Source organism: Cetorhinus maximus, chromosome 14 (assembly GCF_964194155.1).
Source record: "Cetorhinus maximus chromosome 14, sCetMax3.hap1.1, whole genome shotgun sequence".
Taxonomy (NCBI): Eukaryota; Metazoa; Chordata; class Chondrichthyes; order Lamniformes; family Cetorhinidae; genus Cetorhinus; species Cetorhinus maximus.
Window position 1 is genome coordinate 78,896,998 of NC_135892.1, and position 23,287 is coordinate 78,920,284.

The window sequence follows — 23,287 nt, forward strand, 5'->3', positions numbered from 1 at the left end:
ATTTGTTCATTTCATCCGCTATTTCCTTATTATTTATTAACTCCCCATTCTCACTCTCGACGACCAGCACTCACTTTAGAATTTTCCCGTTTAAATACTTGTAGAAACACTTGCTAACCATTTTCACATTCCTCGCTAGCTTCCTCTCGTACTCTAATTTCTTTGTCCTGATTAACCTTTCAGTCATTCTCTGCCATCCTTTATATTCTGACCAATCGTCTGACCTGTCACTCATCTTTGTGCAGTCATATGCTTTTTCCTTAAGTCTGATACTTTCATTAACTTCTTTAGTTAACCCAAGGACAGTGGCTCCTCCCCCTAGAATATTTCTTTATAGAAGGAAGATACTTATTCTGAATACTCTGAAATATCCCCGTGAATGTCTCCCAATGCTCCTCTATTCATCTATCCTCAAGCCTGGTATCCCAGTTCACTTCAGCTAGCTCAGCTCTCATGCCCATATAGTTGCCCTTATTTAAGTTTAAAATACGTGTCTTAGACCCACACTTTCCTCTTTCAAACTGGATGTAAAATTCAATCATATTGCAGTCGCTGATACCTAGGGGTGCCTTTACTCTGAGGTCATTAATCAATCCTGTCACATTACAATACCAAGCCTAATATAACCTGCTCCCTGGTGGGTTCCAGAACGTGCTGCTCTAAGAAACTATCTTGAAAACATTCTATGAACTCCTCATCCAGGCTACTACTGTCAATCTGATTTTTCGAAATTATATGTAGATTAAAATCACCCATTATTATTGCCATGCCTTAATCAGAAGCACTCAATATTTGTATACTTTGTCCTATATTGTGGTTACTGTTAAGAGGCTTGTAGACCCCTCTCACTAGTGACTTCTTTCCCCTACTATTCCTCATCTCCACCCAAACTGATTCCAGATCGCAGAATCAAGGTCATCTGTAACTATTGCATAAATGCTACCTTTGATTAACAGTGCTACCACTCTACCTTTACCTAGCTTCCTATTCTTCTTGAAGGTCATACGCCCCGCAATATTCAGGGCCCAATCCTTGTCATCCTGCAGCCATATCTCTGTGATGGCTATCAGATCACATTTATTTACTTCAATATGCGCTATCAATTCATTTACTTTGTTATGGCTGCTACGCGCAGATACAGAGCCTTTAGCTTTGCCTTCAAATAAATGTGTGATCTGATAGCCATCACAGAGATATGGCTGCAGGTTGACAAGGATTGGGCCCTGAATATTGAGGGGTGTATGACCTTCAAGAAGAATAGAAAGCTAGGTGAAGGTAGAGGGGTAGCACTGTTAATCAAAGGTGGCATTTATGTAATAGTTACGGATGACCTTGATTCCTCGATGTGGAATTAGTTTGGGTGGAGATGAGGAATAGCAGGGGAAAGAAGTCACTAACATGTAGTCTTGACTGTTGGTGCATTCTTCGGTTTTTTTCTCCCTTCCCCTTCCCGCCATTCTCGGACCCTCATTTTTTTTATATTACTATTTTGTTCTCCTGCTTTGGCTCTACCCCATGATTTGCAAAATCTGCTCAAGCTTGATCCCTCACCTCCCCCGCCCCCCCCACCCCCCCACCCCCATCCCCCACCTTGTTTAGTTTAAAGCCCTCTGTTCTTCCCTAGTTAAGCAACTCATGAAAACACTGGACCCTCCAGTGCTGAAGCAAGTGCCCCACAAACCAGAAGCCACTTCTCCCACACTAGTCTTTGAGCCATGTATTCGTCTCTCCAATCTTATTTGCCTTATGCCAAATTTGCACATGGCTCATGTAATATTCCAGGCATTTCAACCTGAGTTTCTGCTTCTTTGTTTGATGCCCAGCTCCTCATTCTGACTATGCAGAACCTCTTTCCTAGTTTTACCTAAGTCGCTGATACCCGCATGGACCACGACAACTGGGTCTTCTCCCTCTCACTGCAAGTTCCTCTTCAGCCCTGAGCAGATGTCCTGAACCCTGGCACCAGGCAGGCAACACAGCCTTCTGGATTCTCACTCTTTGCTGCAGAGAACAGTGTCAGCCCCCACACTATACTGTCCCTGACTACCACTGCTTTTCTGTTTGCACCCCATGCTTGAACAGCTTCCTGTAACATGGTGCCATGGCCAGCCTGCTCATCCACCTTGCAGACCTCGTTTTCGTCCACACAGGTTGTGAGCACCTCAAACCTGTTTGACAATTGCAAAGTCTGAGGCTCCTCCACAACTGCCTGCTCGGTCCCTTTACCTGCCTCACTCACTGTTACATCCTCCTGTCCCTCACTGATGATCAAAACAGACCGTATTCTAAGAGGTGTGACAATCTTCTGGAAGAAAGCATCCAGGTCTTTCTCCCCCTCCCTCATGTTGCGTAATTCAGCTTCCAGATCAATAATCCTGATTTGGAATTCCTCTAGCTGCTTACACTTCCTGCAGATGTGTTTTCCCTGAATCGCCTTGGCGTCCAAGAGCTCCCACATTCCACAGTTGCAACATAACACCTGTCCTGCCATTGTTGCATATGCTATTTAGTTACTTTCTTAATTAATTTAGATTAATATGTATACTGTAATTTACTGTGCGTACTAATTGCTAATACCACCCACAAATAAAAATAAAGGTTTTACAATTAATTGCACTGGCATGTGCTTTGGGTATTTGTTTTAATTATTTTATTTTACACAATTTAACTATTTGATTTTATATTTATTTTCATTTTCTTTTAGCTTTTTTATTTATAGATCTACCTCCACTCGTGTCCTAAGCTGGTGATTAACACACTGTCCCTTACACCAAGCACTTACCCGCCAATCAACTTACTAGTTTCCTGTGATGTCAGTTTTTTTTTTAAACTCAGCTTTATCAGCAGCTGAGATGCTGCTCCTGACTCCTTCTGTTTAGTTCCCTGGTGGGAAAGGCCACACTCCAATCCCCAATCTAGCTTCCCATTAAATACATCAAGTTCACCTCATGTGCTACTTGTGATAGTTTTCCGCATTCTTTGGAGAAAGTATTTCTCCAAAATTTGCCATTGAATTTATTAGTGACTAACTTATCTTTCTGGCCTCTAGTTTTGGTCTCTCCCACAAGTGGAAGCAACATCTCCAAGACTATCCCCTTTCAGAATTTCAAAGACTTCTGCCAGGTCTTCCCTTAGCTACAGAAAAAAGAGCCCCAGACCGTTGAACAGTTTTGTTGTTAAGTATATTTGAATCTTTTTTTGTATGTTCACCCACGCCTTTTTATAATTATGAAAACCAGAATCTCGCACAATACGCAAAGTGTAATCTAACCAGCTTCTATACAAATTCAACATAACTTCTCAACTTTTCACTTCAGTCCCACAGAAGTGAACTCCCATGCTTAGTCTGCTCCTTTTGGCCTTATTAAAAGTAGCAGCATAGTTAATATGTATTTGTACCTTGGAAAATGCAAATCTAAATGAGGGATGGAACAGATTGCTAGCAACATGTGACCATCTTATTCTTCCTGCCAAAATACACCAAGTCACATTTAACTATATTGAAATTCATTTGCCACTTACACACTCACTCTGCAAGTTCATTCACATCTTAGATTTTATCACATTCCTCCTGAATATTCACTAGGCCACACCCCAATCACCTCCTTAAATTTGGTGGTGTATGCCAAATTTGAGATTGTGCTTCTGATTCCCAAGTCTGAATCATTTTAGGTACGTTGCAAGCATCAGTGGTAAAATTTTGATAGCTGAGGAACAGCGCTTCCCATCTTTTACCAGCCTGAGGAGCTATTAACTCCAAAACTCAATTTTCTCTTTGGTTGCAAGCTTGCTTTCCATTCTGCTACTTGTCCCCTAACACCACATGCTCTTCCCTTAGTTAACAGTCTACTGCGCAACTGCTTATTGAAGGCCTGTGAAAATTAAAATATATTACAACTACTGCAGTAGCCTCTTCTACGCTTCTGGCATCTCTTCATAGGGACTCAATAATGGCAGTCAAGCATGACTTTCTATTCTGATATTCTGAAATTCATACTGACTCTTTAATATGTTACTAGTTTTTAGATTTTATTTATTATACATTTGGCAAATATTTCAATATCTTTCTTACCATAGGTGTTAAGCTAACTGGTCCATCGTTCCCCGACTAACTCCACAACCCCCTTTATAAATACAGGAACAACCTTAACAGTTTGCCAGTCCTCTCACACCATTCCCTTTACTAATTAATTTTTATATATAGATAATAGTGCTTCTGCTATCTCGCCCTAAATTTCTTTTAATGTGCATGGGTGTAATCCAGCTGAACCAGGAGTTTTATCTTCTTGAAGTTTTATTAGTTCATCAATTATCTGCTCCATTTCTATCTTAAATGTTATTTTTGGACCTCTAATTCCAATGGAATTCTACTCTCTGGTAGAACTGAAGCAAAGTAACTATTTCCTACTGTGGAAAAGTCAGTATCCCAAAGAAAATCATAACAACAGCCCTAGCCAGTGCATTCAGAAGTATGGATTCAGTAGCTATCACTTCTTAAGATCTTTCTCAAGAACTGTTTCAAATCACTCATCACTTGTGTCCCCCAAACAGAAACAAACATTCAATAAAAAATTTTTTTTAAAAAAAAGTACATGATGTTACTTTATAGTTTCCCTTCTCGTGTTCTGAGATTTGTCAGGCGCCATTTGGAGTTTCTTTCAAATATCTTCCTACATTCTGCATTATGGCTTTATAAACATCCATATTTAGTAGCTCCTCAGGTGAAAACAGATAAACGGACCTTTATTTTTAAAACTGAGCATGCCAAATATCTGAGGCAGAATTAAGCCTTTGCCCCATGATCAGAAGCTCAGGTTACCAAGGCTTCAGTCTGAATAAGTGTTCTGGGTTCAAGATGTTACAAAGATAGTTAAAAGGCCAGAAGAGTAACTGCGGTGCAAAAATTGGCTTTAAGTGCAGTAAGGCTAAAAATAACATCCAGCATACATTAAAGAACCAGAACCACTGCACGAATATGCATAAATTGGCCAATATTTACAGTGTATTGCTGAGCCATACAAATCAAGAAAGTATTACTTTATATAGCAATAAGGGTAAGCCATTCAACTCCTTTACACCATTCAATTAGACCACAGCTGATCTGTATTTTAATTGCACGTAATTACCTTGGTTCCATAACCATTAATGCCCTTGCCAAACAAAAATGTTGATTCTCACTCAGTACAGGCTCTATATCAAAGCACAAGTGGCTACAAGCAGTCGAGTGGAGGGAGAGAGGCAGCGGCAGTGAAAAAACACGCCCAAATTGGGATCCCCATTCGAATCATCATTAAGTGGCCCCTGCTGCTAACTTCACTTGAGAAATGTAATAGATTTAGCTATGATACCTTTTAACAATGCAGTTTACCAGCTCAATTCCATTCTGGATTACAGATGAAGAATAGCTATTTCAGCAAAACACTGTCAGATCACAACCAGACTAGAAACAGGTCTCTGCAAAGGTCAGCTATGTTCTCTGGTGAACTTATCCACAGATGAGGACACAAGCATCACTACAAAACAACATCTCAGGTCGTTATGTACAGTACATTGACTTTGTTCCAAAATAAGAGGCCAAACTTGCATAAACCGCCTGAATTAAAACCCAGTTAAGTCTGTGCACAATTGAAATAGACTATATGGCAGAGCGATTACGGGGCAGCAAAAATGAAACTGCAGCTCCAAGTTTCTAATCAAGTTTCTAATCGTTTATCCAATTCTTAATGCAATATGAAAAATTGCATTATTAAGTCAAGCCCCTCTAACTTTTGCATATGCATCACAGATGCAAGAAGCTTAATAAAACACTTGTACAAAGGGACTGCAATCATAATTTCTAAATTGTTTGAGACAAAAGTTCTCATTTACATAATTGAACACAAAACTGTACGAGATTCTGACTTGTAGAAAATTGACATTAATTATTAACTTTTCAAAAACAACATGGCAGCTCTGCAAACCAATTTTCTTTCTTCCTTCCTCTCCTGAAGAGATTTCACTCTGCTAAGTAGACACAGCTGCCCTCTCGTATCTCAACCTACAAAACCACGGTTCATATGTGAGCTTTAGACAGTGAATGTGGCAAGCCAAACATGATCTTGTCCTCAGCAGACGGCCTTCACATGCACACTTATTTTCAGGTGTCAACGGATAGCCATTAATAGCATAAACACAGAACAATATTTCCTCCTCTTGACCATAAATCCCAATTGGAGCACACAACAGGCATTAATCCAAATGATCAAGTTCTGAGAGGTACAATGATTCCAAGTTAAAAGTGAATAGATTATTTTACTTGACTCAATTATTTTCAATTTGATCAATGGAATACAAGGCTATACTGTAAATATTGAAGGAATTAATAAGCTTTAGTCCTGTATTTTCAAACTGAAACAGATAAGACGGTCACATGCAGAAAAATAAATTTTCTGAACCTTGTCAGGCAGTAGTGTGCAGGAAAGGCACAATCAGAAGCAGTTTCTGCCACTTCCAAGTAAAAGGAATCATGTAGCAGTCATGAATTGACTGAATAGCCAAAACTGTGAAAAAGAGTTTACAATCTGAAAAAAAAATTAACCCTGAGAAAGGTCGTTTTGATTTACACTATGATTTCACGGGCTTTGCTATGTTCATATTTTGGTCATAGGGCCTCGCTACTCAGTAAGTTCCGCACATCAGGAAACAGCTGCACCAATAGGGGGCAGCTCAAAGTTTTTTTCACTTTGATGGAAAGGTTCTTGTGCCCGAGTCTACAGCATTTAACATTTGCAGCCCACATCAAGTAACCTTATATGGAGTCTAAGCAAATTTGTTTTACTAGAAAGGTGTTATAAAACGTATTCCCATTTTAAACTGTTAACTGTGGAACACGCAATCATCACTCGATTACGTATCAAAAACTACAGGAGCCAGTAAGCATTTCTCATATTTTTCATACATAATCTACACAGATTGAGAGAATACAAGGGTATTAACTACTATTTCAATTAAAATGGGAATCACTAAAGCAGAACTACAATGGAACCTTCTTTATCGGAGTAGTTATTTCCACATGTGAGAAATAGAACACTTATCTGTGTTGCAACCAAGTACATAGTGACGTGAAGGAGGCAGGAGGTCATGAACCACATTCTGTCCAAAGTGTCTGTGAACACAGGCAGCTTTGTCTGTAGGCAACCATCAGCTAATTTATGTACACTAACTGCAAATTTACATTACACTCCACAAACACATAGACCTTCAGTAAAATCACCATTTCTTCATGTTGGAACTGTTGATAATGTTAACATATTTGAAATGCTCTTGTTAAAGCAGATAGTAAAGGCTACCAAAGGAGTGTTAATGCTTGGAAATGTAATGCCTTTTTCCTTCCACCCCATTAGCGTTAAGCACCCCTAGACACCATGTTTAAGCACCTCATGCTAGGCACCAACACTCAACCATCAACTTCCTAGCATCCATGACTACATCATGACCACTATCCACAATAGCCAGCCCAAGATAACCTCCAAGTGGGAATTAATTGAATTTACACATGTACTGTGGGCCTGCACCTGAGGAACTAAGCCTAAACTTGATTCACATGGGAGTGGTACAGCCAATATAGTAGGAAAATATTCATTCATAAGTTCAAGTTGGCTTGGAGCCCAAATCACAGATGAAAGGAGTGCAATGACTCACACGTCCAAGATATCAGGTGAGTCACAAACATTCAGCTACACATAAACCTTTCTATAGCAAACAAGTGGCCAGGATAGCTGGAAGAGCTAAGAGGGAATACTCGAATCTTGGCCTTGTTAGCATCAGTAACCTCTGTAGCAGACAAGCACCAACATATGTGCGGATTTAAAAATCAATTTTTAGCAGAAGTTGGTGCATATCTCCACGTACACAGCATTGATCAAACCAATGAAGATGAGTGGAACCAGATAATGCTTATGTATCCACAACATTGGCAACCCAGCCATTGATCTCCAATGGCCTGCAAGAACAGAACCAAAGCAATAAGAATTGCCGGCACTCAACTAGATACCAGATTCCAGCAACACTGGAACTTCTGCAGCTGCAACTTGACATCTGTATCAATGAATAAAATTACCGGTACAGCACTTATTCTCATTCCTTAAACTCTATCCCTTGTATGTAGAAAGACAAACATGGAGTTAACAATGAATGCAACCCAACTAGCATTCATACTGCACCTTTTAACAAAATAAAACAGCCAAAAGCATGTCTTGATTAGATTCAAGGGAACAAGATACTGTTCCAGGCTTGGTACTTGAAAGGTCGGTCAGATATATCTTGAGTAAACATTTAAGCAATGGAGAAGGTTTAAAAGGAGGGAAATTGCAAAATGTAGGACTGAGACAACTGAACACACTCAACAGATACACTCGGGTGAAAGAGAACGCAAATCCAAGCTCATGAGGAACAAACCACTGGGTGGAAGCGGAGTTAGGGGAAACTGCACGAAAGGGTATGAAGATTTCAGAAGTGATACAATGGGGAAATAAGGAGCCAATGTAGAACAGTGAATACCAGAGTGATATGAGCATGCAACGTAGTGCTGGAAGGCTAACATAGATCAGAGTTTTGAACAAGCTGGGGTTTTGGAGGTGAAGGATGTGAGGCAGCAAGGATAGTGATGAAGTTGGGAGATTAAGAAGAGATGGATAAGGATCTCGGCAGCTGAAGAGGGGTAGAAGTAGGAAATGCTGCAAGTGGTTATAGACAGGAAGTGGCTTTTAAGCTCATTTCAGGTCAACATGGTCTCAAGTGTTACAGGCAGACAATTTTGATTCAACCTCCAAGTGCATGGGAAGGAATTAGAAATGAGTAGCATGAAGCCAGGATTGGGGCAGGGACCAAAGATGAGCACCCAGCAATCTTGTGTTAGAAAAACTTGAGACAAGCTGTTCAGAAGACCTATTACTGTAAGAAAGTTGGTGTAATTCACCAGTTAAGAAAGGAATTTGCAATATTCCCACTGGTACCTCAATACAAATTTTCCAAGTCATTCTCAACTCCAAGGAAACATTGTCAAATTCATAAGAGAACTTTTTCTGCTACAGTTGCTCCAAGCAGGACTAAGTTATTCTGTGTTTGAAATGAAGTGTGGTCATGCTTGACAGGAAGAAAGTAGGATTGCCAAGAAGGGCTCCAAGAAACCATCGAGAAAATGGCAGCAAAGGGCAGAAAAAGGAGGAAAAGATCAGTAAAAAAAGTTACTCTATCTACATCTGCAAAGTGAAGAAGCAGGTTCATCCCAACACTGGCACCTCCTGCAAAGCCATGAACAATAACTTTCATGAACTCATTCTGGCCATAATTTTTTTTAGTCTTCCTTAGACTCGGGGTGGTGCCAGAGGACTGTAGATTTGCAAACATTACGCCCTTGTTCAAAAAAAAGGGAGTAAGGGCAAGCCCAGCAAAAACCAGTCAATTTAACTTTGGTGGTGGGGAAACTGCTCGAAACTATAATTCGGGACAGAATTAATTAATTGAGATCCAATATGGATTTCTGAGGGAAAACCGCATTTTATTAATTTGCTGGAATTTTTCGAAGAGGTAACAGAGAGGGTTGATGAGGGAAATGCTGATGTGGTGTACATGGGCTTCCAAAAAGCATTTGATACAGTGCTGCACATCAGACTTGTGAGCAAAGTTATAGGTCATGGAATAAAAGGGACAGTAGCAACATGGATACAAAATTAGCTGAGTGACAGGAAAGAGATTAACAGTTAATTGATGTTTCTCGGGCTGGAGGAATGTTTGTAGTGGAGTTTCCCAGGAGTCGGTATTGGGATTCTTGCTTTTCCTGACATATATTAATGATCTAGGCCTTGGTGTACAGGGAACAATTTCAAAATTTGCAGACCATACAAAACTTGGAAGCATTGTAAACTGTGAGGAGGACAGTGTCAAACTTCAAAAGGACATGGACAAGTTGATGGAACGGGCAGATAAAGTTCAATGTGGAAAAACATGAGATTATACATTTAGGTGGAAAGAACATTTTGGTAGAAAGAACATGGAGGAGAGGCAGAATAAATTAAAAGATACTGTTCTCAAGGGGGTGCAGGAGCAGAGGGACCTGAATGCATATGAGAGCAAGTCCTTGAAGGTGCCAGTACAGGTTGAAAATGCAGTTAATCAAGCATACAGTATCCTAGGCTTGATTAATAGGGGCATAGCAAGGAGGTTATGTTGAACTTGTTTAAGACACTGGTTTGGCCTCAGCTGGAGTATTGCATACAATTCTGGGTGCCACATTTTAGGAAGGGTGTAAAGGCTTTGGAAAGAGTGCAGAAAAGATTCACGAGAATGGTTCCAGTAATGAGGAGCTTCAGGTATGAAGATAGATTGGACAAGTTAGGACTGTTTTCCTTGGAAAAAAGGCAGCTGAGAGGAGGTTTGATAGAGGTATTCAAAATCATGAGGGGTCTGGACAAAGTAGACGGAGAGAACTGTTCCCACTCGTGAAAAGATTGAGAACGAGAAGGCACATCATTTCAAGTAATTGCCAAAAGAAGCAAAAGTAATATGAGAAAAAACTTTTTCACGCAGCAAGTGGAATGCACTGCCTCAAGACTATGGTGGAGGCAGGTTCAATCGAGACATTCAAGAGGGAATTAGATGATGATTTAAATAGAAACAATATGCAGAGTTACAAGGGGAAGGCAGGAGAATGGCACTAGGTGAAATGCTCATTCAAAAGAGTTGGTTCAGATACAATGGGCCAAATGGCCTCCTTCTGTGCTGCAACAACTGTGATAGTTAAGCCTTTATATTTTATAACCTACTTGAAAAACAATGGATGCATTAGCGTCAAGCACCCAAAACCATTAAAAAGTACGACACTCAAGAGTAAGAATCGAGATGTATTTAACTAACATACAGCATGCATGGGCACATTCTGGAGTGCCTTTAGCATAAAAAATCAATAAAATGCTAGAACAGCTAATACTGTATAATTCATTGGCTTATTGTACAAGTAGCCAGCACTATTTTATGGCTGTATATACAAACTAAAGATAAAATATAGAATAACTCAAACAGGAGAGCACCAGCCATCAGCAACTATACTTCCATCTCAGAAAATGTACAAAACATCCATATATAAAGCTAACTTCCTGATTTTGAACACATCAATACTGTTACATGTAACCCTTAAGAGCACCGTATGATCCTTTTTGCCATTGACAGGATCCATCTACCAAGCTGCATGCTAACCCAAAGGCAGGCTGGTCAAATTTAATTAATTTGCAATGAACCGACAGCTTACTCAGCAATCCTCATCATTTGCAATGCTGAAGTCAGTGAAAATAGTTGTATAATTATTAAACACTTTGTCAACAATGCTGTAAACTGTCAATTCAAAGTAATTTTTTAAATGAATATAATCAAGATTGAACCTTGGTCTGGTCCAAGATTATAACTGAAACGATGCTGAAGCACAACTGCCATCAACATTCCTCAACTTGGAGGGCCGGGGGATTGGGGGGTGGGAGAAATCGGGGAAAAACAAACACCTGTAGCCAATATACCCACTCCTGATTGTCACAGTGCAATGTATGCTGGGAGTCCATGTAAAACAAGAACAGGATTCAAATCCATTATCCCTGCTTACTCAAATATGAAGGGTCAACCGGTTATGCCAGATAAGAGGGTCATAGAATTGTACACCAATTCCTTACATTACAACACACCAACAGTGCTTAATTGGCTTTAAAGAGTTAAAGGCCATCTTGAGGTCATGATAGGGGGTACATGAATACAAGTTCTTCCCTGTTAAGTCATCATCTGGGATGAGAGAAAGCATGTTAATCATCATCATGCCTCTTGCACAGCTGCAAAAGGGTCTATAATCCTATTACATAATAGAAGTGAATAGAAACAGAGCTCCCAGAAACCACAGGAATTTCTGCGTGCAGAGGAAATCTGTTCTGACCCCATGCGTTCTGGGCCACTAGCTGAGAATAAACTAACTCAAGATTAGAATTAATTGCATCAAATTCAGAATGGTAGTTTTTGTTTATGGAAAAAATAAATAGTTATGAAAGTCAGTATTTATTATTTCATTAAATAGCTCTATAAAACAAACAACCAAATTTGTCAGGCAGCAATTTTTCTTAAAAAAAAGAGAAACTACACAGCATGTCAAAAAGGTACTGACCAACATTAAAATCCTCTCCAACCCAATCTCTCGTTTGCTGGGCCTGACCCAAGGGTAAAAGAACTGCCTAAGAAATAAGAAATTTGCTCTTACTTGGGCAATAAGATGTATTCATCCTCCCACCACAAGGTTTAAGCATCTGTGGGACACACAGTGACAATGTGTGACAGACAGCCCAAACCTAAAGTAAGCCAAAAAGTGACTGCCAAACAACATCCCTCTCACCAACATTCAAGGGGCAGAAGCCGTGCTGCAGTTGGATAAAACGCTGGTGAAACCACAGCCAGAGTACTGTATTCAGTGCCGGCCATCGTACATCAGGAAGAACACATTGTCTTAAAAAGGGTGTAGCACACAGTCACAGAACGATACAGGATAAAATTATGAGGTGAGGTTGCAGAGACTACGCTTGTATTACAATTAATATAAAAATTAAGAGGGGGGCAATCTCATGGAGGTGTTCAAGATTTTTTTCATTATTCATTCATGGGATGTAGACATTGCTGGCAATTTATCACCCATCTTGAATTGCCTTCAAGAAGATGGTGGCAAGCCAACTTCTTGAACTGTAGCAGTCCATCGAACGACACTCGAGGCCGCTGTAAGGAAGCGAGGTCCAGGATTTTGGTGCAGCAGCAATATATTTCCAACTTGAGATGGTATGTGGCATGGAGAAGAGCTTGCAGGTGGTAGTGTTCACACATCTGCTGTTTTGTCCTTCTCAGTGGCAGGAGTTGTGGGTCTGGAAGGCGCAGTGGAAGGAGGTTTGGCAAGTTGCTGCAGTGCTTCTTGCAGGTGGTACACGCTGCTGCCACTGTATACTGGTGGCAGAAGTAGTGCATGTTTTTTAGTTGGTGGATGAGGTGCCAATCAAGCATGGCTTTGTCCCAGACGGTGTTGAATGTTGTTGGGGCTGCACTCATCCAGGCAAGTTAAGAGTAGTCCATCACACTTGGCTAGTGCCTTGTAGGTGGGGACTTTGCAAAGTCAGGAAGTGAGTTTCCAGCTTCTGGATCTTCTCTTGAAGCCAGTGTACATATATGGTTGGTGCAGTTAATTTTCTGGTCCATGGTGACTCCCAGAAGGTTGACAGTGGAGGATTCAGCGATAGTAAGGCTACTGAACATCAAAGGGAGATAGATGGCCAGATTTTCTGGTCATGATTAAAGGGAATTGATTGGGGAGGATAGATGGAAACTTTTTCCTCTAGTTGCGGGGGGAGAAAGAGGGGTATCCAAAACAGCAACACATATTCAGATTTTTGATCTACAAGAATGTCAAGGGTTATGGGGTCAAGCAGGAAAGTGGAGTTAAGGCCATAATCACATCAGTCATTATCATATTAAAATGGCAGAGCAGGCTCAGGGAACAAAAGGCCTACTCCTATTTCTTATGATGAACTTGAAATTAGAGCCAGGCCATTCAATAGTGATGCCAAGGAGCATTTCTTCACACAGAAGATAGAAATTTGGAATTTCTCTCAGTCAGCTGTTCCGACACTAGGTTAACTGAAAAAACTCAAAATTAAGATTTTTGGTCGACAAGGGTATGAGGCAAAAGCAAGCAAATGGATCCAAGGCACATACCAGCTGTGATCTAACTGAATATCATAACTGGCTGGAGGGGCTGAATGGCCCACATTTGCTCCTATGTTTAACAAGCAACCCAATCTCACATCCCTGTATCGGAAACAGGCTACAAAATGGAAAACGTGAATATATACCTGCTCCCCAGATGAACAAAAAAAAACCCTCAGCCAAAAGTATATATTTGCACTTAAATATTTCACAGTTTTCCTTTCTGGATTTATAATGGTTAGTTTGACATTTGCATTTACGGTTTCAGCCCCGAAAATATCTTTAAAAATTGGATTTTTAAAAACTATTAGAAGCTGCAATCTCTGCAGGTGATCGTACATCCAAATAATTTGCATTTTCCTCTTTTTTGCACTGAGTACAGGGTGCTCATCACAAAGATCTCACACAATGTCAGAATGCCCGCAGGTTTAAGCACAAACTTTTTTTTCCCCAGATGAATTCTACAAAGTTGCAGTTTCGTAAATGCAGCAAGAAACTGAACAATGACCTTATTGTGCACCTGCATTTGCCTCACCCAAATAATACTTAATGTACTTCACGTGTTTCGTCCCATCAAACATAATGCTGCGCTAAACTCAGGAGTTCAATGTGTGTTTGTCATTCGCGTTCTGTTTAAACCATTTGCACCAACTCAGAAAACAATTTTTTTTAAAAAACACTGCAAGAAAAGCCGGAGAACCGAACTTCTGCTTCTGACGCCAGCGAGAACTGTACACCCAGTAACTTCCCCGTCCCTGAGTGTCGCAAATACCTCAGTAAAGCCAGATTATTGAGAAAAAAAAAATCAACTTCCCTCCAACTATCCTTCAAAATGACTTTCTTCACTACCACAGAGGCGAGGCTCAGTTAACTTTCTAACCTTTGCAAATGCTCAACAAGCACAAAAACAAAAGCCCCTCCAGCGATCCCGAATGGAGAGTTGAGGCTGCTGGAGTCCCTTCTTGGGCAAGCCTGAAGCCTAATGCTATAACCCTAGGACTGGCTCTGGAGACAAGCAGCAGCTCTGTCAATCACCCAGGTAATGGACCCCCCCCCAAAACCTCCTCCTCCTCCTCCACCCTCTCCCCCTCCTCCTCCTCCACCCTCTCCCCCTCCTCCTCCTCCACCCTCTCCCCCTCCTCCTCCTCCACCCTCTCCCCCTCCTCCTCCTCCTCCTCCCCTCAAAAACACACGACTGCAACTCAAAAAAAAAACAATCCAACAGACAGTGCTTGCCAGGCCCCTCTCTCCTTTGCAGACTTACAGTCAGTCTGCAAAAAAAAACTTCTACCCCCACACCCCCCCCCCAACCAAAAAAAAATCTTTTAACATCACCCAAAATAGCTTCGAATGAATCCTACCTACCTCTTTTGCACGCCTATGCAAACCCTTCGCCCCTCCTGCAAATGCAACGCAAAACCTGACAGGAACCAGCCTCGAAAAGCTGGGGGATTTTTTGTGTGTGAGCGCGCGCGCGCGCGGGCGCGTGTGTTGTTTCTTCAAACTAGTTGATTTTTACCTGCAAAAAAAAAGTTTCCCCTTCCTCGGGGGCTCCACTCAGTCACTCACGCAGGACACTTTGGCCTTTTACAGTACGGTGCATAGCATCCTCTAAACAGATAACACTGTGCGGCCATGTTCAGCAAGAACCTAGTGCCCGCTCGCAAAGTTTCTTCCAGCCGGTTTCTAACCCCCCCCCGCGCCCCGCGCGCCTCCCTCTCTCTCCCCGCGCGCCCGCCCGCCAGTATATGTCGTCGAAAGGAGTGGCTGCCGTCCGGCACGCTCGAGCTTCGGCTGCGTGCGGCAGCTTTTCCCGTTAAAATTTGCTGTGACTGTGCAGAAACTGCGCTGCTGACCGGCTTTTTTTTTTAAAAATAAAAAAAATATTTATTATAAGAAGCAGCAGCAACAACAACAACAACAAAATAATAATCCTTCGCCGGGATATTCGGGTGAGGGGTTGTGTTTGCAAAGCAGGAAGTAAAGGTTGCCTCTCCCCAACACGTTGCAACATCCCATTATAGCCCCAACCACCCATTCCTCTGGGTCCTAAAGTCGAATCATAAAGCATTGATAATGCACAGCAAGAAGAACAGGTGACCAATGTTCTTACTTTTTAAAAAAAATAATAATTAGTGGATCCCACTGCACACTGTGGGAAATGTGTAAAAATTTTAAAATGAAGCCTACTTAAGCCTGACTGGAAAATTCCTGCCAGGGGTTTCTCCTGATCTCCCGGCTTGTTCAAACGCTTTTAGAAAGAATGGAAAAACCACGCGTTTCTCCTGGGTTTCCACCAACTTTGCAAAAGAGCTGACTCCATGGAAATTCTCTTCAATCTATTTAAGTCATTTCGATGCTAAACACTTTCCAACAGCTCTCTCAGTGTGTCCACTGAACCCCTGAGCCATGCTGGTCAGGAAGGCCTCTGGTTTGATCGTACCTCTGGGAGGTGAGGGAGCAAAAACCTAGCAGGAATTCAGACATACAAACATTTAAAAAATGACGGACAGGAAAAGGGCCAAAGGACCATCTGGCCTGTCCCACACAGTTGTGATACCTTGTGCACCACAATGTCTCTCCACCCCACCTCGATACCACGAAAAAGAGGCAAAAACAGATACAAAACCCAGGTCAATAGGTTGGGGGGAAAAAAAATCAGGATCTTTAGTGACTGAAAGTAGTCCGAGAGTACATGAAACAATTGAAAAATGATTTCAAAAAACTTATTAGCCGGTTAATAAGATAATTAACTTACAAGACCACAAGAATGAATCCACTCTAATAGTTTTACTTAAATTTTCCATGCGCCAGCCAGGAGGCACTCGTGCCAGATAAGCCCAGAATCAGGCTTGACTGATGCCTCTGTGGGCGATTAGCCCTTTAGCACACACTGCTAAACACATTACTTGGCGAGCACATTTGTGGAACCATTTTTCCTGTCATGGAGTCACCAACTTCAGCAGAGACAAGGAGGGAAGGGGAAAAATTGGGTGCGAAAATTCAGCAAGGGAAAGGGACATGGGGGGGTGAAATTCAACTTTAGGAGCACAAAATAGGTGGTAGTGAATCAGCCACCCTTTATACACCAAGACCAATTTTGCTTTGCATTGAAGTAATTGGAAAGGAAAATCAGACAGGGTGTATAATGGGCAGCCAATTTGCAACCATCAAAATTTAATTTCACCCCCACAACCTCTTCACAGCTATCCAAAACCTCTTCAACTCAGGAAAGTAAAACCAGCTGGACTCCCAAGAAAACCAATGGCTTGCTGGCAGATGCCACTATTGCTGAACAGGCAAATTTCCCCATCGTCTCCACGGGTCAACAGCCCAACAACTGCTGCCTTATTAGGCTTAGGTTGTTATTAGGCTTAAATTTAAGACTGCACGATCAGTTGCTAACAAAACTCATCAATCCACAGCAAAAAGAGGGAGTGGGGAATATATACAAGCATTCATCTACAAGCATTACCACAACTAAAACAAATTCCATCCTAAGCTGTTCCTACCAGAAAAATGCCCAGTTTGATCTCTGGCCTGGTAGTAAGAGTATTTCAGTTAGGCTTAGTGACCCAGAAATTTGGGTGTCCCTATTTTTGGGTATGAGGAGGATACAGGTACATTTCCTGGACCAGAATGTTGAAGTCCAAGGTTCATCTGATATTGGAACTTGGGCATCATTATAATGGAGCTAAATATAGCACACAAGCCCACCTGCAAAGAGTAATGATAAATCAATCCACTGCTGGCCTCAGCCAAGTGAGTCTGGGGGAAGGATCCAGTCTGGGATCGAGAATCAGGTCACGTGGAGCCAAGGATAGGAGGTCTGAGAACTGAGAGACCAGGGGTTGGGATTTGTGTTATGGCTCAGTGTCAAAGATTGAAGGGATTGGTGTCAGGAATCGGGTTGGGAACGCAGAGGAGTTTGAGGACAGGAATCTAGCATGAAGACTGGTTTTGAGGATTGCAGATTTTGGGATCGAATTGCTGTCAAAGATTTCGATGTTGGAGATCCCAGGGGTTGGAACAGTGAAATGCGGGGACAGGACTGGAGATCGCAAAGGTGTTGGCTACCTCATGGCAAACCAATCTTGAAGATGGGACCTGAAGCTGGAGTTAGGCCCATTATTTGCATATGCAAAGGACTTTAAGCCTGCTTCAGGTATTGGTTAAGGGCACTTCTTTTTCATCCTTGCCAAATATGGTGCATGTGTGTGTGCATGCCTACTGCCTGCCTGATTGGGCCTTTAACATTATGAGGCGTGCAGACAAGTTTGAGACAGTAAACTCTATCCAGTAAGTGGCAAGTGTGTATCTGTGTAATTAGATGAGATGATGATTGATTTTGGCTGTGTTGCACCCAGACTCAAATAGCATGCAAATAAAAATATAGTAAATTCTATTAAGAATGGTCACTTGGTCAAGGTTACCAGAGAGCTAAGTTCTCACGGAACAGCACTGCAGCAAAACTCAAGAGGAAAAAAGGGAGAGAACATAAAACAATTTTAAAAATGGTTTTCAGAACCACTGAGCCCATATCAACAATACAATCCTTGTAGAAGGGCATTGAAGCAATCAACTCCCATCGTTGTTACTTCAATTTGCCATGCTCACTTCAGAGACCAGACACTTATTTTCAACCTCCATTCCTATTGGCAGAAAACCACTGGGGAATTCTGCATGCCAGGAAGTAACAGCACCGGAGTTTGATCGAGCAGTGGTTATCAGTCTAGACTAATAACCCAAAGAATGAGAGTTTAAATCCCACTCTCGCAGTTTTAGAATTTGAATTCAATTTAAAACATGTGGAAATAAAAAGCTCCTATCAATAAAAGTGACCATGAAGCTAACAGATTGTCATAAAAAATCAGCTTTAGTGAAGGAAAGCTGCTGTCCTAAATGTGACTCCAGTCCCACACCAACATTATTAATTCTTCGTTGCCATATGAAGTAGCCTACCTAGTCACACAGTTGTACCAACTGCCACACCATTCAGACTGCCTAGTTCTTGAAGACTCAGTACCTTCTCAAGGCAATTAGGGATTGGGAAGGAATTCCAGCCATGCCAATTATACCTACATCCTGAGATGATTTTTAAAACAATTCTTAGAAGCATGATTTATTCATGTTTTTGTGTCAATTTTCACCCTTGAAGGTGCTGACTTGCTGGGGTATAGTTCATGAACTCCACCAGTCCCCCAAGGACCTTATCCAAGTCGCCGTTTTTCCTGCAGAGCCCTCGTTGAAATGCATTTAGATCAACTATTCCCAAACTGATATTAGCTGAGGAATTGAACACAGGAATTGAACACAAAATCTTATGGGTTATGTAGCTTATAACTATGGCAGTTGACGTTTTATCATCCAGCCCATTGTGAGAGTTTCTGAACAAGTGCCATAAATGCAACATTGCTTCTGCCTTCTGTCATGATCAGTTCTTAAAAGAGCAATGACAGAAATTTCTGGCACACAGAAAAAAAGACATAAGTTAAAATACATGTTCAATCTAAGATTTTAAGAGTAAACAAAATAATAAATGGTAGGAATGGGTTTAACTGAGATGCCCCAGTTTTGAGTCGGCTACTCACCAACATTGTAACACATGAAGAAAAGCCATCCAGGTTACTTAAAGCTAAAGCAACCATGGAACTGTACCCTGCATAAATCAGCCTTTCAAGAGAGAAAAGAAGAGAGATTTGAGCGAATTCACCCTGCTCCACTAATCCATATTGCATTTTTAGCTGCAACCAATAGCAACAGAATTGAACAGTTCCCATATATTTAAATTTTTCAAAATTCAATGTCCTAAACATTTAAAACTAAAATTAAAACTAAACATATTGCTCCCAATGGCTTGATGCATTTTTCAAAAGACATTATGCAAACCTCAGAGTTCACTTTACAGTTGCCCCTATTCATGCTTCACTATTTTAATTAATAATACATGTAAAATTTACCAAAAAAAAAAGCAAAACTTATTTAAAAAGCTTTGAATAAACATGAAATGCTCCTAAGTACACCCTTTCTCTCTCTTCTATGTGTGGTTTGTGGTCACTTGCAACACTTCAAGAGTTTCCATGACATTTGTTACTGTAATTTACGAAACTCATTTCACATTCAATTTAACGTGTTAAGTCACATTTTGGGGATAACTGTTGTCATATCTGAAAGAAAAACAGCAATAGGAAAGGAAGTAAAAACCCTTCATTCCTATTCAATGTTGTTAGAACTGAGTTCAATGAAAGGGCTTTGTACATAATTCGTCTGACTTTTCCCCAGCCTGCTTTTGCATCCTTCATTTATCATGCCCCAGTACTCCCTTATTTAAAACCTTCCTATTACCCACGTTTTAAATCACCTTCTGTAATCCTCTTGCCAGACTCCTGCTCAGAGTCTGGTTTTCTTCATTAGAAAAATGCTGGGCAACATCGTTACCCTAAAAGTGCAAGTTGAAAAGAAATCACTTTTGTTTGCTGGTTAAAGGATAACAACGTAACAACATGATGGAACTTTGTCTGATGTGCATTAAACTCCAATTGGTTCTGTTAGACACAATGTATGTATTTAATTTAAGAAGCCAGGGTTTGTATAGAGCATTTAAAGTTTTATTTTCTCTCAAGCATTGTGAATACTAGTTCCCAAAATTTAGATTGCCTAAAATAGGTGTACACCTGTGTTATTCGATTCAAATCATTTTATAATTTTGGACTATAATTTCCTCTCAGGACTAAATACAACAAAGTAGACACAGTTGCACAAGATAAACTCACAGTTGATGACAGCAAAATACAGAAAAATTGATTAGTTACTTGCTTCAGTATTTATCAGGGACACTAATAAAGGTAGTCACAACATTAGAAGAGATCAAAAAAGCTATAAAGGGCATTTAAGAGAGAAAGATAATTAATGAATTCATCAAAAACTTGGAGAAGGTAAAACACTGTTTCGGAGATTAGAGAAGCATACAGTAAAAGAAGTTCAGAAACAGATATCAGACGCACTATGTTATTTATATGAACATACACATATATAAATAAATTGAAAAAGAGAACTAGTGGGCAGCGAATCACAGAGTGCAGAAAAGGTCCTTCGGCCCATCGAGTCTGCACCGACACGTGAAAAACACCTGACCTACCTACCTAATCCCATTTACCAGCACTTGGCCCATAGCCTTGAATGTTATGACATGCCAAGTGCTCATCCAGGTACTTTTTAAAGGATGCGAGGCAACCCGCCTCCACCACCCTCCCAGGCAGTGCATTCCAGACTGTCACCACCCTCTGGATAAAAAAGTTTTTCCTCACATCCCCCCTAAACCTCCTGCCCCTCACCTTGAACTTATGTCCCCTCGTGACTGACCCTTCAACTAAGGGGAACAGCTGCACCCTATCCATCCTGTTCATGCCCCTCAGAATCTTGTACACCTCGATCAGGTTGCCCCTCAGTCTTCTCTGCTCCAACGAAAACAACCCAAGTCTATCCAACCTCTCTTCATAACTTAAATGTTTCATCCCATGCAACATCCTGGTGAATCTCCTCTGCACCCTCTCCAGTGCAATCACACCCTTCCTATAATGTGGTGACCAGAACTGCACACACTACTCCAGCTGTGGCCTCACTGAGGTTCTATACAACTCCAACATGACCTCCCTACTTTTGTAATCTATGCCTCGATTGATAAAGGCAAGTGTCCCATATGCCTTTTTCACCACCCCATTAACATGCCCCTCTGCCTTCAGAAATCTATGGACACACATGCCAAGGTCCCTTTGTTCCTCAGAACTTCCTAGTGTCATGCTGTTCATTGAATACTTCCTTGTCAAATTACTCCTTCCAAAGTGCATCGCCTCACACTTTTCAGGGTTAAATTCCATCTGCCACTTATCTGCCCATTTGATCATCCCTCTAGATCTAGAGGTGTCAGCTGTGGCTCAGTTCATAGCACCCTCGCCTTTGAATCAGAGGGTTGTGGGTTCATGTCCCACTCATGGAAACCAAGAACTGTGATTGTACTCAAAAGAGTTGCAATCTGTGACTGTTGATAACTCGAAAGAGTATCCCTCTATATCTTCTTGTAGTCCAAGGCACTTAACCTCACTGTTAACCACCCGGCCAATCCACAAACTTACTAATCCTACCCCCCCACGTAGTCATCTATGTCGTTTATATAAATGACGAATAATAGGGGACCCAGCAAAGATCCCTAATGTTATTCCTATTTTAGAAAAGGGAGATAAAAGAAGTCAAGGGAATCACTTAGCATAACATCAATGATAGGGAAGATAATAGAATCTTTAATCAAAGATGCAGTAGTAACTGGAAACTAAAAATATGTTTCAGGCAGATACCTAATTAAATATGGACATAGGCGAGGGTACCTCACAGCCATTTGTGAAATTCACACAATTCATTGTTTAAGAATATGCCACATCTAAAGAGTATGGAGTTTCCAGACTGCCTACCTTCATGTTTCATAATGGACAAAAGGGAAGATCAAAACTGAATGGCCATGATCAACTTTCCATTGTATTACAATGGGCTCCCCCATCCAAACCAGACTGGATGAGCCTCAGGAGCATTAACCTAGCAGTCATGTGATTGAAGATGATTTCAGGGACTCCACCTTATTACCCCAGGACCCAGCAGATCCATCAAAACAATCAGTCGTAAGCCAGTCTGAGTACCAGACCCTGAAACTAACTACAAGTTATCAAGCAGCCAAAGTACTTAACCTGATCCAGTTTTAAAAGTTCACCTGAGAACCAACTTCTTAGATATTCGACTACAAGCAACCTCACAATCTGCTGTAAACCCTTTGCTTTACAGGACCCTCAATTCAACTTTAAATCATTGAATCCATTCAAGAAATGACAGGCCTGTCACGTGGGAGACTGGAAGTCATAAATCCGACCGAAGTAACTGTAATCTGTAAAAGTGCACTATTTTTATATGTATCCAATCTTTGTGTGTATGTGTGCATGCTTAAGACAAAGTATGTGACGTTGCATTCATTCAGGGTATGTGTGGGAGAAAAATAACCTTGTCTATTTTAAGCTCATGAAAGCTTGCTAATGAATTAACTGGAATACACACTTCATGGGTAAGAAAAGACACACTGCTTTCCAAACAAAACATACTGATTATGGGCAGGAAGAGAGCAGATACATTCTGCCCATGACAATAAAGACTAGTTTACACAGATTTAAAAAACAAAATCTCATTGAATTCTTTGAAGATGTAACAGAAAGAATAGACAAGGGTAAATTGCAATTTCAAAAGGTCTTCGATAAGAATGGTGGACTCATGACTAAGGTCACAGCCCATGGAGAGAGGCTAAGCAGCAGAATGATGGCAATCTGGCTACAGACAGAATCCAAAGAGTGTGAGTTAAGGGTAATTGCTCAAGGGGCAAAAACTGGGGTGTGGTTTTCCACAAAGATCAGTGTTGGGACTACTGTTGTTTACCACCTGCAACAACGATTTGGGCTGAGGAATCAAAAGAATAATTTCAAAATTTGCAGATTACTTCTAA

At 41.0% G+C, this 23,287-nt stretch overlaps 1 long non-coding RNA gene across 2 annotated transcripts in view; it reads right to left on the minus strand.

Annotated features, from left to right (window-relative positions):
• Positions 1-23,287, minus strand: part of LOC144689760 (uncharacterized) — a 72,940-nt gene that overhangs the window by 11,946 nt on the left and 37,707 nt on the right. For both annotated transcript variants that reach the window (XR_013578701.1, XR_013578700.1), the window contains exons 2-3: positions 20,114-20,191; positions 19,344-19,425 (exon numbers count right to left, since the gene is read on the minus strand). This is a non-coding gene — a long non-coding RNA (uncharacterized LOC144689760). The remainder of the gene's footprint in view (positions 1-19,343; positions 19,426-20,113; positions 20,192-23,287) is intronic.